We start from the raw sequence: 15,851 nt of genomic DNA, 5'->3' as shown, positions 1-15,851 counted from the left end.
TAAAGGAAATGCCCTGAAGAAATGAAACTGATTGAACAATTATATGCACGGTAATGGACAAGCAGAAGGGGGGATGTGAATTTGTGTGGGCTGCTTGAACTTTTTCATGCCCTGACTTTTGAAGTGTGGAAGCTCCATGACTTTCTTCTGCAATCACACACAGCAGCAACTCTAAGCATCCCCCTAGGCTTTGTGCATCCCTTTGAAACATTTGTGCGTGATGCTATTAATCTATGCTATTATCTCTGAACGATCTTAGAAATCTCAGTGCATCTCCAACACTGAAAACTGAAAATAAGTTATCTACTGCTATGCATAGGCTTTTTTCAACAACCTGTTAAGCTCCAACAAATTTTGTCTTACAGATCAAGATGATGACAACAACTCACCCCTTCACTAATCTGAGTTTGTTAAGAGTTGCCAGTCAGGTATGTGGTCAGCCGCCTTCTCCAGCTCAGTACCCGTACAGGGGAAGCTGTTCTTATAAAGCGTCTATGAAAATATTCTTGCAAGAAGGGATTAAATCTGTAGCAGAATGTAGATCAGTCAGGAAAGTGTTTCTTGTAGTTGATATCTTTAGCTCTGTAGTATTTTGTTGTAGTTGTTTTGGTATTTTTCCTGCAGCTAACAAAAATATATTTGAAAAAAAAAAAGTTTGCCACAGGAAAAAAAGCTTGTTTCCCCATTTTGTCTATACTACTTGACAATATACCATGATTTTTCACTGTCAAAAACTCAGTCAAACTCTCTGTATGCATTCAGGAGATAGGGCAGAAAGTCACCCTTCTCCTCACCTGAAAGGATTTTAGTTCAGCCTACATGGCTTGTGTCAAAGATTTTCAAACTTAGCACAAGATATCAGTTATCTGCTCAGGCAGCTTTCACAAGCTGCCTCAAGGAGGGCTTCATGCTGCTAGTTATATGCTTTCCATAGTTGGGAACCCTGACCCTACACCAACAAAGGACACAGAAAATAGCATTCATTAATTTCCTGTCTAAAAATAACCACCTCTTACTTACCATCACAAAATTCACACTTCTTAAAAAAAGACAGAATCTTCAAAGATTTATTTCTATTTGCATCTTTTCAATTACTGTCTATCTTTTGTATGTACACATTACATTCATTCTATTTCATGCATGTAACTTGCTTCTCATTTAAGCATAAACCTTTTAAAATACAGTTCCCTTTTCCTAGGGAAAGGGATCTGCCTGATAAACTTCCCCTTCCGTACACTGTAAATTACTTTAGTACATATAGTTATGGAGTAATTTCGATATAAATATAATCCACAAAAAAAAAGGGATTTGTAATGAAAAAATAACAGGTGATACAACCACAGGTTACAGCTATGGGTTTCTTTGATTGTCACTGTGTTCAGAAAAACTGAACTGATTCTCTGTGTTCAGAGAAACCATCATCTTTGCTGGTAAATGAAAAGAAGGCATTAAAAAAGGCTGCAATTAAAAAAGACTGAAAAAAATGAGGCGTTGTTAACCAGAACAAAGGGAAGAGCTAATTATGGAACATGTCTGGGTCAGTCTTTAGATCTTCTATTCTGTATTTTGTCTGTGTATTCCATATTTTTTTCTTATTGAAAAAATATATATTGCTGGTTTTAAGAGAGGGATGGAGAAACTGTGCGAATGAGAATTGACATGCAATTGACTTCCTGGAACTGAACTGCAAAGGAAGGAAAGACAGCAGCTCTTCTTTCCAAGTATTCCCATGCTGGGAAAATAAACAAAAGCATCTGATCTCATAACTTTTCCCGCTCAATGGAACATATCATGCCTAAGATGGGAGGAAATTAGAGCAAGTATGCTCATATTTACCTGTATTCTTTTTCTTTCTTTCTTTTCTTTGTTTTCCCTTCCAAATTGCCAAATCTGGAAGGTCTCCAGATGGTAGAGTCATAAGTGAAATGCAAGAACTTGAAACCTAGTCAATTGTATATGTATTTTTTTTCTTTCTCTTTGCTCCCTTTCCACTTCTACTCATGCAAAAACACATCATTGATCATTACAGAACATCATATGTATTCATGTCAAAATCCAAACTCGAATTTTCTGGCTCTTGAGAGGAAGAGACAGAATTCCGCCAAACAGAAACATCTATGGAAATAGCACACATGGAGTTTGACACAAAATAGATGTTTAAAGCCACTTTTCCAAGTTACTTTGTGCAAAGTTCACAGAAGTCTGAATATATGATGCAGAAATTAAGTATAAATTCTCTACACAAACTGTCCATTAAAGAGTTTAAATATGATAAATTATCACAACATTATTTTCAATATGCTATGCACAGCTGAAGGGATTTGAATAAAATGTCTGTCTCAGCTTTAATTAGTGTCATTTCCTCAAAGCTGTAATAAGGTTCATTTCCGCAAAGCAGTTTTACATTTTTCCCCTTGCTTATTTTATCTCAGCAGCAAATGCATGATTAAAAATTTCTTAGAATCAGACCAAATTGTGTCATGTTACAGAAAGATTTAACAAATCCTACGAATCAGTTCACAGGTGAAAATTAAAAGGCAAAAGAATAAGAAAACAAATAACACAAACGCAGCTGCTGCTCCACTGTACGTGTTGGAACAGAATAGACAATATTGGAAAAGTACTGGAAATTTAATTTTTTCTTCAGTGTGACAAAATCAGTTGGAGTGAAGGTACTTGCACATTTGACACACAAGAACAGCTAACTACATCAGCAGATCACAAACGGGTCACATGTCTATTTCAGCTGTTTCTTCCACCTCTTTATTCTAAATCCCTTGCAAACAGCAAGTGAAAAAGTCTTTGAACAGGCTAGAAATACTCTGGATACTTTATGAAGATCTTACGAATTCTGAAGGTTCTCCATGAAGCGGACACACACAGTGCCAACCAGAGGAAACCACTAGAAGTTTAACTCTTTACTCATGTCAAGATAAGAGGACTGCATCCCTTGAAACAAACCAAATAAACAAAGACAATACAGAATTTAAGGCTGAGCATAACTTAAACCCTAAGCTAGCAGGACTAAAGAGACTGCAAAGGAGAGGCATTACAGTATAATCACAATAGCCATAGACTATTTAAAAATGCATCACACCCAACACAATGGTTTAGATCAGCTACTGTCACAAGTAAGTCACCAACAGACAAAAATATAGGTGGCCTTTTTATTCCTGAAGCTGATTTCTTGAGTTTGGAAAGGAGTAAAGAGGTTTGCAGAAAGTATAGCGAAAGAAAACATAGCTGACTTCTAGTCTTCTACCTCCTAGTGAAGGCAAAAGATAGAAAAAGTAGATTTTCTAGGTGGATTAAGAAGAACCAAGAAGTGGTGCTTGGCAGCAAAACATAAATAATGCAGGAATGGATAAGGAAGACTGTGTTACTGCTAAAAACAGAGAGAAGGCTAAGGAGGAGGCCAGTCTTGAGGAAAAAACCCTGTAGGTGTTTGCTGGTGTGGGGTACAGAGCCGACTACAGTGTACAGACTGGAAGTGTTGTGTGCCGATACTTGGAATTACCTCGTTGGGTGCACCATAACGAAACATTCGTTAGTTCTCCAGAGGGCTAACTCTGTGGACCCCACACTGCTGCCCTTGTACTTCCAAACTCCTATAATGCAAAATCTGCAGTCTCAGGTTAACTGAGACCAAGCATAAACTGCAATGAAAAACATTTTTCATTCTGATATGTTGAGTATTTGATGAAGTAAGCCTAAGAACACATTAGAAATTACAATTACTGTTTCCTGACCCATCACCTGAGACATCTGGCCACAAATTGTTCAAATAAAGATTCTTCTACTGCTTCATAAAACTGAAAAGAGCTTATTTTTTTCTAAAGTACAGTGTGGCACAGTAGTAAATAAAAATCACAAAACTCCATGGAACCTTTTACTGGTGAATTTATTACTCCAGGGGAAAAATCACACACAACAAATATTTTTATATAGGTGGTCTTTTCTATTTATATTTTAGTTTTGACTAAATGCACTAATCACATTTTAAATGGCCTGTGATCAAGAGCAGGATGTATCATATTGCATCACTGTCAACATGGAGAGGCAGAGTACACAGATATAGTCCTCACTTGTCTCCTGCCCTGTTGATGCACTGCACTGCAGCACCACTGAGGCAGGCACCATCATTCTGCAATGACTCTCTGATTTACAGGACATGAGAAAAAAAATTTTAAAAAATGAAAGTTTCAAAAATTTTTTTTAATCAATACTCACAGGCTATCAGTAATTCTGACTTAAAATTTTGAACATTACAGCAACATAAAGCCTGTGAACAAAATAAATTCCTTTTGCAGTAGGAGCTTTCTCAGCTAGAGATCACTACAGTATTAGTGTATACTGACCAATGTGCAACATTACCCTGATGGGTTTAGACTACTGCTAACTTAGCTGTAACATAAAAATAGATAAACTTGCAAAAAAGCACCTGAACAGCAAGAGGCTGTACAACAATTTATAACTATCATTAGGGGGTTTTAATATATTTAACTGGAATTTTCTCAAATATAATCCCTTACTAACTGGACAAAAATACTGTATCTTCAGATAAATGTTTCCAAACTATTCTGTATTGCAAAGCAGAAGAGAGTTCTGTTGTCCTGTTTCAGATCACTCGTTACTCTTTTCCTTCTATTTTGGCCACAGTAGTCTTTCATTACTTATTTCTGAGCCTGTTGGTTGCAGGATTTTAGAGCTGTATCGTTGGAAAAGCACTAACCAGGTAGTCCCAACTCTTCTCCCAAATATAGCACTGCCTTGCACACTGAACATGATATAAAAGCATCCACAGTCAGTGGCAACGTTTGAAACAATTTACATCATTAGCTTAGTTTTTCACTGCTGAATGTTCATTTGGGAGCACAGTACCAGAAGCAAGGCATGCATGTTGCCCAGCCAAAGCACGCTGATTTCATCTGAAAGCCAATCCTTGCAACAAATGCAAAAGGAGTAAGTTGAGTCTACGACAAGACAATCTTTCCAGCTCCATCATAGCTCAGCCCAGCCTAACAATTGATATTCAGCAGAGCTTTTCTGCTTTTTAGTCGGATGGTGACCATTTCTGACAGACGGCAGTTTACATAATGATGACAAATGTGAATTAGCAGCTGTCATCAGTGCTCATCATTTATGCATCATGCATTATCAGCAGTCAAACACTTCTCTTTTAAAGGGGGGAAAAAATAAAGGTTTTCAAAACACCAAAATCAACACCTAAAATCACACTTCCTGGCATAAAAATAGCAAGAGGAAACAGTAATCTCCACAAAGTAGTGACTGAAAACTTAGTAAAATATATCCTTGACTATTTTGGAAGCTACCAGAGTGGCTCAATGCTAACACTCTTCCCTAAGCTACTTGCTACTTGTCCTCTCCTACAGTTTACCAGTCCCACAGGAAACAAACAAACAAACAAAAAAAGTGTAAGCATCCTTATTTCATTTCAAAGCCAAGTTTTTCAACTTAGCTCTAAATACCTTCCTAAAGAATTTTAGAGAACCTGTATGAAAAACTGCTAAATAATTCTTCCTTGCAGCTAGTATCCTTTTGTCACAATAACCTCCATCCTGGTGATAACACATGGGTAGCTGTAATGTCACCTTTGATGTCTGCAGGAAAGGGAATCTGCCTTTGCCCTTAGCAGAGGAGGAAACTGTCATTCAGACTACCTCTTAACATCACGTTTCAACATTTGTTACAGCTCTGCAATCACGCTGGGGTCAATGCACTGGCTCTAGTGTATATAAAGGCATACTATGGCTCATCTTTTTAGGTTTTGACTATCCCACACCAAGAAGACGACGAACTATAAAATTTAATTAACCACTAAACATTACTTTGCTAATACGTACTATTCCTATTTCTCTTTACATACTAGTTCTTTTTTGTAAGTTACCTACATGGCTACAAGCTCTTCATGTTTATAAGAAAACTCAAAGTAATTTAAAAGATTAATTCTCCCACCTTAATTATTGTTGTTTTCTAAACTACCAGATACCCTGCAATACAGTTTCTTGTACTTTTGCACTAGTATTATGAAACTGGCACAGTGTCTTTCAAAACTAAATAGGAGTTGATTTTTTTAAAGAATCTTCCATCAAACTTTGTCCAGCTATAAAAAAAAGTAAGATGAGAAGTCCATCTTCTGACTGTGAATAATGTAAACAAAGTTAGGCAATAGCCAAATAACACACCTGTCATCCGATGCTTCCTATCTTTTCCAGTTCATTCCCTTTAAGTTAAAAGAGTCATTGAAGATTTATATTTTGTCTCTCAGAACATAAAAAATGGAATTTCAACAAAGCTGTTTCAAGCCAAATCAGGTTCTGATTAAATGCATTCTGCAAAATTAAAGTAGTGCCAATACACTTCACATACTTCCCTCATTTTCAGCTTTCATCATCCATTAGCATGCAATATGAAACTCTTTACTAATTATCTTTATATTTCTCAACAGATAGTTATTTCTGCTGTCAAGTTCTGTGAAATAAGTGCATTCTTTTGGCTGAAAAAAGTGTTTTGACCTAAGTTTAGAGCCATTCATTTTTTGTTCAAAACCTGATCTGATTCCAGATAGCAGATTTTCCAGCTGAAAACCACAATGGAGAACAGGTGTACTTGAAAGCATAGTTAGTGAACTGAAGCAATTGTAGTCCATCTACACAGCTACATACTGTGTAATACCCACATACCATTAGCTCACTTGTCTATTAAAATGCAGGAACTTAATAAACTATCATTTTGCATAATTCATAAGCAAACAAACTCCATCTGTTTTACCTTCAGTCAGTGCTGATTAGGGGGCAAGAATGTAATGAAGTACTCAGTGGTTCTCTATTGGTATAAACATACGCTGAGAGAAAAGCCTAAAGACTTTGAAGATTTGCAGCAGTTTCAGGCTTATGTGAAAAAATAAATGCAATCGGGACTTGAAAAACTGAAGGAGGACTCAGGGAGTTCCAGTACATCTTATGATGCCATGCCATAGCATTTAATCCTCACAACCACCCTTGCAAGAAAGATATGTACACAAAAAAAAAAAAAAAAAAAAAAAAAAAAAAAAAGAGTGCAAATGGGAATATGCAGTAACTTTACATCTTTGTAAGTAAGTGCAATGCTTAATTTCACAGGTAGATCTGCAAAGCAAAAGTCGTTTAAAGGGAGGCAAGCCCAGACCCCATTGTACAGCCTTCTTTTTAGATCATGCGAATTGAAGCACGCTCAATGAGCTTCCTGCTCCGAAGTTCAACAATACATTCTCTTTTACAGGCTGTGACAAAACCTTCTCTCCTCTCCACACTGCTGCACATGTAAACATTTTATTATATACATTACATTTTATTACACATAAGTCACAAACTATCCTGAACATTTCTTAAGTATACAGTAAATATTGTTTTATTGTACATGTTTTCTAGGTGTTTTGTCTTCTCTCTCCTTCTGATTTACAGGAATAACACACTTAGAATACTATCATACATGAGAGGATTCACAGAAATAAAACACAGACGTATGATAAATCTTCAGCTGGTGTAAACTGTCTCTTTTCCATTGGTTTCTGCCCCCTTCCACCAGCTCAGGTGCTCTCGGCACTCCTACTGCATATGTGTTCTACTCCAAGGGACCACTTTGGAATTTGATTATCCGTTACTAGGATTTCCATTTTTTTAAAAAAGTTATTCAGTTGCTGGTCCTTTACAAAAGATCTGCTGGCCACCTCAAGAACTACAGTTGCAGAATGACTACCTGGTCTCAGCATCTGTACTAAATAAATGCTGGCAGCTGCTGAAGGCTTTCCTTTCCTCTGCTTCCAGCTACAATGCATACAGATCATTTCTTCTGTTCTAGATATCATGCATGTGATACGACATCTGGGGAACCTGTACTGGCATGTTCCATTAACTTTCCTGACATCGTGCCACCGAAAAAAGAACTGTGATTAACAAGAAAAATGAGAGTGAGATGTAAGCTAAGCAGATTTATGAAAGAGGGAGGAAGAACGGAAAGAAAAATAAACTTTAAAAAAAAATTAGGGCAGAGGGCAACCGAAGCTCTCAAGAGTCCTTGGGGGGAAAAAGCCATAAAATGGTATTTTAAAACTGCATTATAATAATTTGAACAGATACCTGTCAAGCAGTATAAGAAATTCCAGCATGGTGACAAAATAATTGCCCAGACAAAAATGATCGCACACTCCCCCTAACATACCTGCAGACTTGAAAAATCTGTATGTCAGCAATTTTTATCAGCTTAAGGTTTAACTCCTCCAGATCAAACAGCATGCTCTGCATCACAGGTAGGAAGAATCTTTTTCTCTGAGTCGTCTAGATGATCTACACAATCTGTTTTTTCTGTTTCTCGTCTGAACGAGGGCTTACACAGCCAAAGCTTTGCCTATTTCTTCCATCTATGTCTTCTGATCTAAGAAAAGGTATTATTTCTACCTGTAAATCATGTTTTTCTTCCCTCTTTGCTCTAGCAGAACTACAACAGTCTGACTACCAGAACTAAGACAAACATGGTTTCTCTTCAGCTAGTTGCTCTGTCAAAAAGCCCATTTGCCATCATCCCAGGTTTCCGCTTCTGTCCTCAGTTCAGAATGTTACAAAACATTGCAGATCCCAGCAGCGGAAACGGTTCAAACAATATTTTAATTTTGACATTCAGTATTATCATTTCAGAACTCCCTTCTTTTTTCCTTCATAAACTGCCCCAAGACTAAAGAAACAGTCATGATCTGCTGCTTAGCTCAGTTCTTCACTAAGGGAACCTCCAGCTGATGAGGTCTGCCCTCAGCAATGAGTACTACTAAGCTGATAGGAATAATTTTAGGTTTGCAGAAGATGAAAGGCTGATTCACCCATATGAAAACAAAAATAAAAAAAAAAAAAGGAATAAACAAAATTTAAAATGTAGGTCTTGTATGTTTGTTACATGGTTACTTGCCATCTCAAGTAATAAAATATTAATGAACTTTCCAACACTAGATGCCTACTGCTCAGGAAAAACTGTTAAAAATGTAGTAGGATGATATGCTGCGTGAGCTTTATACATTTAGACATTCAATTTTTTATATGATGCTTTTAGGATTTTCATGTATTTCACAGCTTTCTTCATCTCAGTTCCTTGCCAATATCTCTCACAAAAAAGCATTCTATCACATGGAAAACAGGCAAATAAGGTGGAAGAATTTTATCTTTTCTTCCAATTCAGGCAGAAACACTGCTAAAAAAGGCAGAATTCATGTCAGACAGCAGAGCAAAATGCAACTAAAGAAAGCATCTCTTTAAAAGAAAATAAAACTTGTAAAGCAGAAAATAAAAACCATGGGAGAAAATTTAAGCTAAGAAGTTTAGCAACCCTTTAGTCTGCAAAATTAAAGAATCTTCATCTTACTTCTGATGAGAATTTCAATTGTACAAGGAATACAGGAGAAAATTTACTTCTCACTTTACTGTCTATCCATACATAAAATCCCATGGTAAGTTCTTTCAATAAACTGGTCATCCTATCAATGTCCAGACTGATCTCTGCCCCAAGGATGGAATAGCCTTCAGACCCTTCCCAAGACATTTGCATATACAACCCATGCAAATACAAGTCAGATCACAGCACACTTCTTTTTCAGCCCAAGAGCTATTGTGATGCTGCCTCCTATACCTCTGACGGTATGAAAGATGTTGGTTTCCAGGAGTTTTATAGTTGCAAGTCAGACAGTATGGTAGGTAATTAGACAATATTCCAAACTTTCTGAAGGCAGCAGCTTTATTTCCAAACACAGCCTGGACCAGTGCTCCATTCAGAAGATTTTGAAGCAGTTTTTCATGTCTTTTAAAAAGAGAAAATGTGTTTATATGATAAACACTCCCACAGCTCACAGACAACTGATAAATACCGTTTGGATAAACAATTCCTTTGCTGATGTACATGAAAGAACAATCATTATTCAGCTCTTCATGACAGCTGCAGCCTCTGCAGTGGCAACAGAAGTTCACAGAAATCTGCTAATATGTTTGAATAAAAGACCTATTGAGTGAGAAGGTGCAATATTTGTGCACTACCTCAGCACAAAGTAAATTTGCAATGTTTAAAAAGGACTGAATATTAAATCAATTTAATTTATAGAGATTTACTTTTTTTTTGAAGGAGATCCACATCAGGATTAAAACGTTTTTTCAGGGATACATTTCATGAGTGACTGAAATGTAGCTAATAGAACAACTGTTGAAGCACATGCCTGTTGCTTTTATATTTTGTTTTCTTTAAATGTAAGACCCAAGGTAAATGTTTCATCTTTCAATGTTATTACTCCCTAATAAATACATTGATATAAAAAGGTAAAATACAAAAGGAAAAATACAAATATTCCACACTGACGGAAAAAAGTACGTTTTGTATTATCTTTGTAGATATTTCCTACATGTGAAAGTTGCTATTTTTAATAACTGTAAAGAATAAGATATTTTTCTAGTCAGTATTTTTCAAAAAACAATTTGCATAAAGCAATATTCTCATAAGGAAATACATTTAAATTGTTATGTCATAAAAATCAAACACTCAGAAGATGAAAATGCCAGGCTCACTTATTCAGCCTCTATTCACAGGAACACGGAAACAGAACACATTACCAGCATCATCATGTCTAATCCCTCATAGGCCAAGTAGGCAAGTATTACTATTGCAAGCAAGTAGACAATAGATTTTTATTTTATTTTTTAAAAAAGCAACCACACATTGCTGCTAACAAGCACTTTACAACACTATCTAAAACAAAACAAATCCCTTCCCAGACAAAAGTACCTTACATTTCTGTAACAGAAGAGACCTAAAGCTCCAAGAAAGTGGCCCAAGCCCCATTCTGCAATGGAATTAAAATTATAACAGACCAACCCACTCTTGACTTCCAAACCTGGGTGAGAATTCTCCCCTAGCTGTAAAACTGGTGACAGGTCTGAGCATGTGAACATGACAAACCATCCAGGGATCGATGACACATCAAGTACTTCTCACAGCATCAGCAGATCCCACCAGTTTCTCCTACCTACCTACTTGCAGCCACTCTTGTATGCTTCAAAAAGAAAAAAAGAGAATAAAAAAGGAGAAAAAAAAAAAACACCCTGAGAAGACAGGATATATAATGGAAGCTCAGGAGACAATCCCAGTAAGATGTGGGGTGTTTCATACAAAAAGGGTACAAATGAACTCTGTCAATGCCAACCACATCTCCTCTGGGGATATCACAAAGCTGGACACACACAGACACATATTAGTTGGTTCAATTTCTAGCAACCTTGTCATCCCGTTCCACTCATAATTTACCAAGATCTACCTTAGAGTTCTTCATCTTTATTATTGAATAACATGAGTTCTCCTAGTTACAGCAAAGCCTAAACTAGCCTACATCAACACCAATTTTACCCTTAGAATCTATGAAAAAGTTGAAATGAATAAAAACAGTGGTCGAACAAAGGAAGACAAGGATTTAGTTTCTCCTTCCACCCACCCTTCCTGAGCGTTACTCCTTAAGCACTCCCACTCATGGCTGTCCTCCTCGTGAGAGATCCCCAACTACTCCCAGATGAGCAGGTACTCAAGGAACGCCTTGAAAATTTTCATTCTCCCCTCAGCACATACACATACAGTCCTGACCTGACACAGGGAGTATATCTTGAAGTGTAAGGGCAGTTTTCAATCTGCTTCTGGTACTTCTGTCCTCAGGAGCCATTTCCTGTAATCCCAAATCCTGACAGAGAGGCATAATCAAACAGCAGGCAGTTAAAAGGACCAGATTTTCAGGCTCAGCAATCAGAGTGGTTATAATCGAAGGCAATGCCACGATACCTAATCATATATTCTGCAGCTGCTGAAGAAAGTGAATTTTTATGTCCCAGAACTGTAATTACTCACCACAGGCAAAGTCTGCAGACTTCTTGCAGGACAACTGCAGAAGCTGATGTCCTGCTGCCTTAACTCTTGGACAGTCTGAGTGTACATGTTCTTCTCAAGAAGTAGTCACCTCAAAGCATGTATGTCCCATTAGGACAGCAAAAAAATTATATATACAAAGGCTCATGCTCATACACAAATCTGCAGGCTTAAAATCAGCTGACCATGATACTGGAAACTAATCTTCTATCTAATTCTCCTTTTTCTCTTTAAGTAATAATCAAGCTATGATTTCTACTTATCTGAAAAAGTACGTGAATTTATTCATATTGCTGTTGGAGATATAGAAGAGCCATTTCATGAGTAAATATTTTTCTTTTAGTAGAGAACATGAACTGTCCAAATTGGCAATCGTTGTGTTTAAATGTCTTAATGACACACTGTTTATTTTCCACAAAACTGGATTCAAATTTGACATTTAGTATAGATGAAGCTAAGGCTGTTGCTCTTAACCTAAGCACTCACAGGAGGAAATCCCTCACTTGCATCCCTTTTTCCTTTCACCATAATGCAAAGCCTTCCAGAGGAGAGATGATCCTGGGAAGGCTGGGGCCATTGGCTGGGGTCAAGCAACACAGCAATCTGTGGGAAGCGAGCAGGCTTTGAATCCAAGCCAAAGCCAATCTCTCTCACTCTCAAGAGCTTTCCATTAAAACAAATTAACTGAAATCAAATCTCATTGCTATCATACCGTGTTGATCATTTTTCAAAGTAGAAAGAATGTATTTAGCATGGTTATATCCTGTAAACCCGGACCTGCAATGGACGTGCTGATACATCCTGAATTACTGAGGCCACAAGTAGCACTGTGATAACTAAATAAGCACTACTTTTAGTAGTTCAGGAACAATGGCAGAGAGTAGTGGTAGAGTTAATAATACCAACACAAAAAAAAAAAAAAAGATGTTGACAATATGATTTTCTGAAGGTCACAAAAGACGCCAAACACAAGCCATCAGGAGACACGAGCTTAGGCAACAGCCACTTGCAGTCTCTGGGGCCAGTCTGCTTCAAATCATTAAAATTTTCTACGTAACAGGGAAATGTCTCAGCACTGAAGAAACTATAAACACAAATACTTCTTATTAATCCAAGCTGGGTTTCTATCAATAATGGGCCCTGCTCATAGTTCACAGAGATTTACTGAAACATTTGCCACTGTCAAACAGGAGATCTCACATGCATTGCTCAGAGAGTAAGCAATTACGAATCCATGAAGGCTACACAAGTTTTAATGGAGAAAAATGGTCTCACCCTTTGGCATGGTAGGCAAGATAAGTAAGAGTCTTCCCTATCTTGTGAAGTAAACATCTGGACTTTTTCTTTTCTGTGCTGTATTTCTTCCTTGCAGAAAAGTAGAATATGGCCCTGTCCCCCTGACTGAAAACTAACACCAGTTGCTTGTCTTGTACATTTTTAGCAGTAAATTCACCTGTACGTGACAATACAATCATTTAGACCCTCATTAAGGGCCCATTCTGTGCTATCGATTTTTTCTGCCTCGAAAGTGACACTGTAGAAATACATTGTTTTAGAAATGCGTATTAATTTTATTCACCAAGCTAAAGGCGACTTCTAACAGACAGCAGAAGGTAATATGTGAATAAGAATGTGCTGTTTTCCTCTAAAACAGAAATTTACCTTTCTTCCACTATAGTCAATGTTGCTTTTTTTTAATCAAATGAGCAATAATTTAAATACTGAAAACTCATCAAAATGCAACATTAACAAACCACACCAAATGGAATACTAAGAATACAGTTTTCCCATATGGTCTTTGAAAAATCAAGGAGATCTGTACCTTAATGCTTTAAGCCTCTCCATACAAACAGTTTGATGCAGGTTTATCATGATGATTCAAGCAAAGGTTAGAGCTGACCCAGCTCAGCTATGCACCAGAGAAAATGAAAAAGACATAAGCCAGACTCTTATCGTATGTACCCAGAGACAGGATAAGAGGAACTGGCGTAAAGTCGGAATAAAGGAAATGACATTTAAATGCAAGAAAAAATGTGTTTTACTACAGGATGGTCAAGCACTGGTTGCCCAGAGAGGTTGTGGAGTCTCTATTCTTGGAGATATTCAAAATCCAACTGGACACAGTACTGAGCAACCAGGTCTAGGTGGCCCTGCTTAAGCAGGTGTTGGATTAGACGATCTCCAGAAGCCCCCCTCCTACCTCAATCATTCTCTGATTCTGCTGGAATTTCTTGGGGTCACCGATGACCTAATATTTATTATCTTTTGTGTGTGTGTGACCAACTCAGATTCTTCTTCTACCCTAAATAATGAAGCCAGTAAACAAGCCTTTTGGTTGACTCTGACTTAGAAGCATCTTCATGCTCTTGACTGGGGCTGTTCTATGCAAGGGAAATGAAAAGAAAATAAATGTGGCTTAGACTTTAACTATTAAGAAATAAAATAGTATGGGAAAAGACTTACTGTATCATCAAACTATACAAGGAACTATTAAGATAAGAGCGTGAAATCAAAATCCTAATCAGCTCTAGTAAATACTTCCATCAGTTGTGACGGGACATTTAACAGGAAGTTGATACTAAACCTAGAATTGTTCAGTCACATGAACAGGACTACATATTGGCTTCCATCCCACATTAGACTCACTGTTAAAGCTTTCCAGATATGCCCAGCAAAACCTCACGCCAAACTCTTAAACAACAGGCTCTCATGCACTTTATTTTGGTGTAAAATATTATAACAATTTCCTTTTCCCTCACAAAATTAAAAAATTCTCACAAGCCAACTTTCCACTGAATAGGCAAAAGAAGCAAATACTTTTCAATGTCTGATCTGCAAGCAGAAAACTAAGGATATGAATATTTATTTAAGTAAAGCCATGGAATTCTTGCATACAAAACTGGGGCTTTTTTAATAAAGGTTAGGATAGCAATACTGAAGAAAAAAATCCTGAAATAAGAAATAGTAATAATAGCTTTATGATGCATCCAGTAAAGCAAAAAAGTGAACTTCTACTGTGGTATAAATGAGAATTGCTCTACTGAACTACACCACTGTTCATTAAACCCAGTTTAAAGCAGTTTACAAGATGGGTGATATATTTGACTATTGACATCTGTCAAACAGGAATCACAAAGCAGTTTAATGAGTTGAAACATTATTGGCATGCAATACAATTTGGCATATAGTTTTTCTCCTTTGAAAACGACAGCTCTGAACCATGGAGAACTTCAGCAACATGAAGCCAGAGTATCATTCAATTCTGCTTTTGGAATAAAGGAAGTTTCACGTGATAGCAGTTTTATTCATTGCACGTAGGATAAAGACAATGAGTTGATACTTCTCTTAACTCTGGAGCTGTGAATACAGCTAGATCCACAGTTTCATTCCTCTAACGTTTTCTTCTCAAAGATTTCAGTTTTGAAAAATGCAAATTTGTTCCCAGTATATATATCTGATCAAGAGCTAAAAAATACAGCTACCACAAATCAGAAGGTCATGCTGCATTCATAACACAAACAAATAAAACATACATCACACACAATGTGACCCCTCCTGCAATTTCATAGGGGGTGGTACTCTTTTGGCATGTTTCACAGTGTGTGAGTGTATGTGTATGAGGAAGACCAGATCATTCACTCCTACATCAACAGGAGGCATGCAGTACTCCTATGTTTGGACCTAAACGCACTACTTGCCTGCTAATGGAAACTTAAAAGGCTCTGGGGGTTTCTCCTACCTTTTTACCCATTACAATACTCCCATTGGCTTCAACATGTCAGATGTTCTTACTTTGCCTCATCAACCTCTGTGGCATCCCATCTGACCAGTGACACATTCAAATGTCGCAGTTTTAATTTTCAGTTGTGTCCTGAGACACTTGGCATTCTGCATTTAACATTTCCCCAAGGAAA

General features: G+C 37.2%; 1 protein-coding gene across 10 annotated transcripts in view; it reads right to left on the bottom strand.

Moving 5' to 3' along the window:
• The window catches only part of KCNC2 (potassium voltage-gated channel subfamily C member 2), a 101,088-nt gene that overhangs the window by 56,457 nt on the left and 28,780 nt on the right, over window positions 1-15,851 (bottom strand). The gene's annotated exons all lie outside the window — the stretch shown is intronic.

Source organism: Athene cunicularia (assembly GCF_003259725.1).
Source record: "Athene cunicularia isolate RWA chromosome 1 unlocalized genomic scaffold, athCun1 chr1_part2, whole genome shotgun sequence".
Taxonomy (NCBI): Eukaryota; Metazoa; Chordata; class Aves; order Strigiformes; family Strigidae; genus Athene; species Athene cunicularia.
Note: the sequence above shows the minus strand (reverse complement) of the source record. Positions and strands in the feature narration are given on the sequence as shown.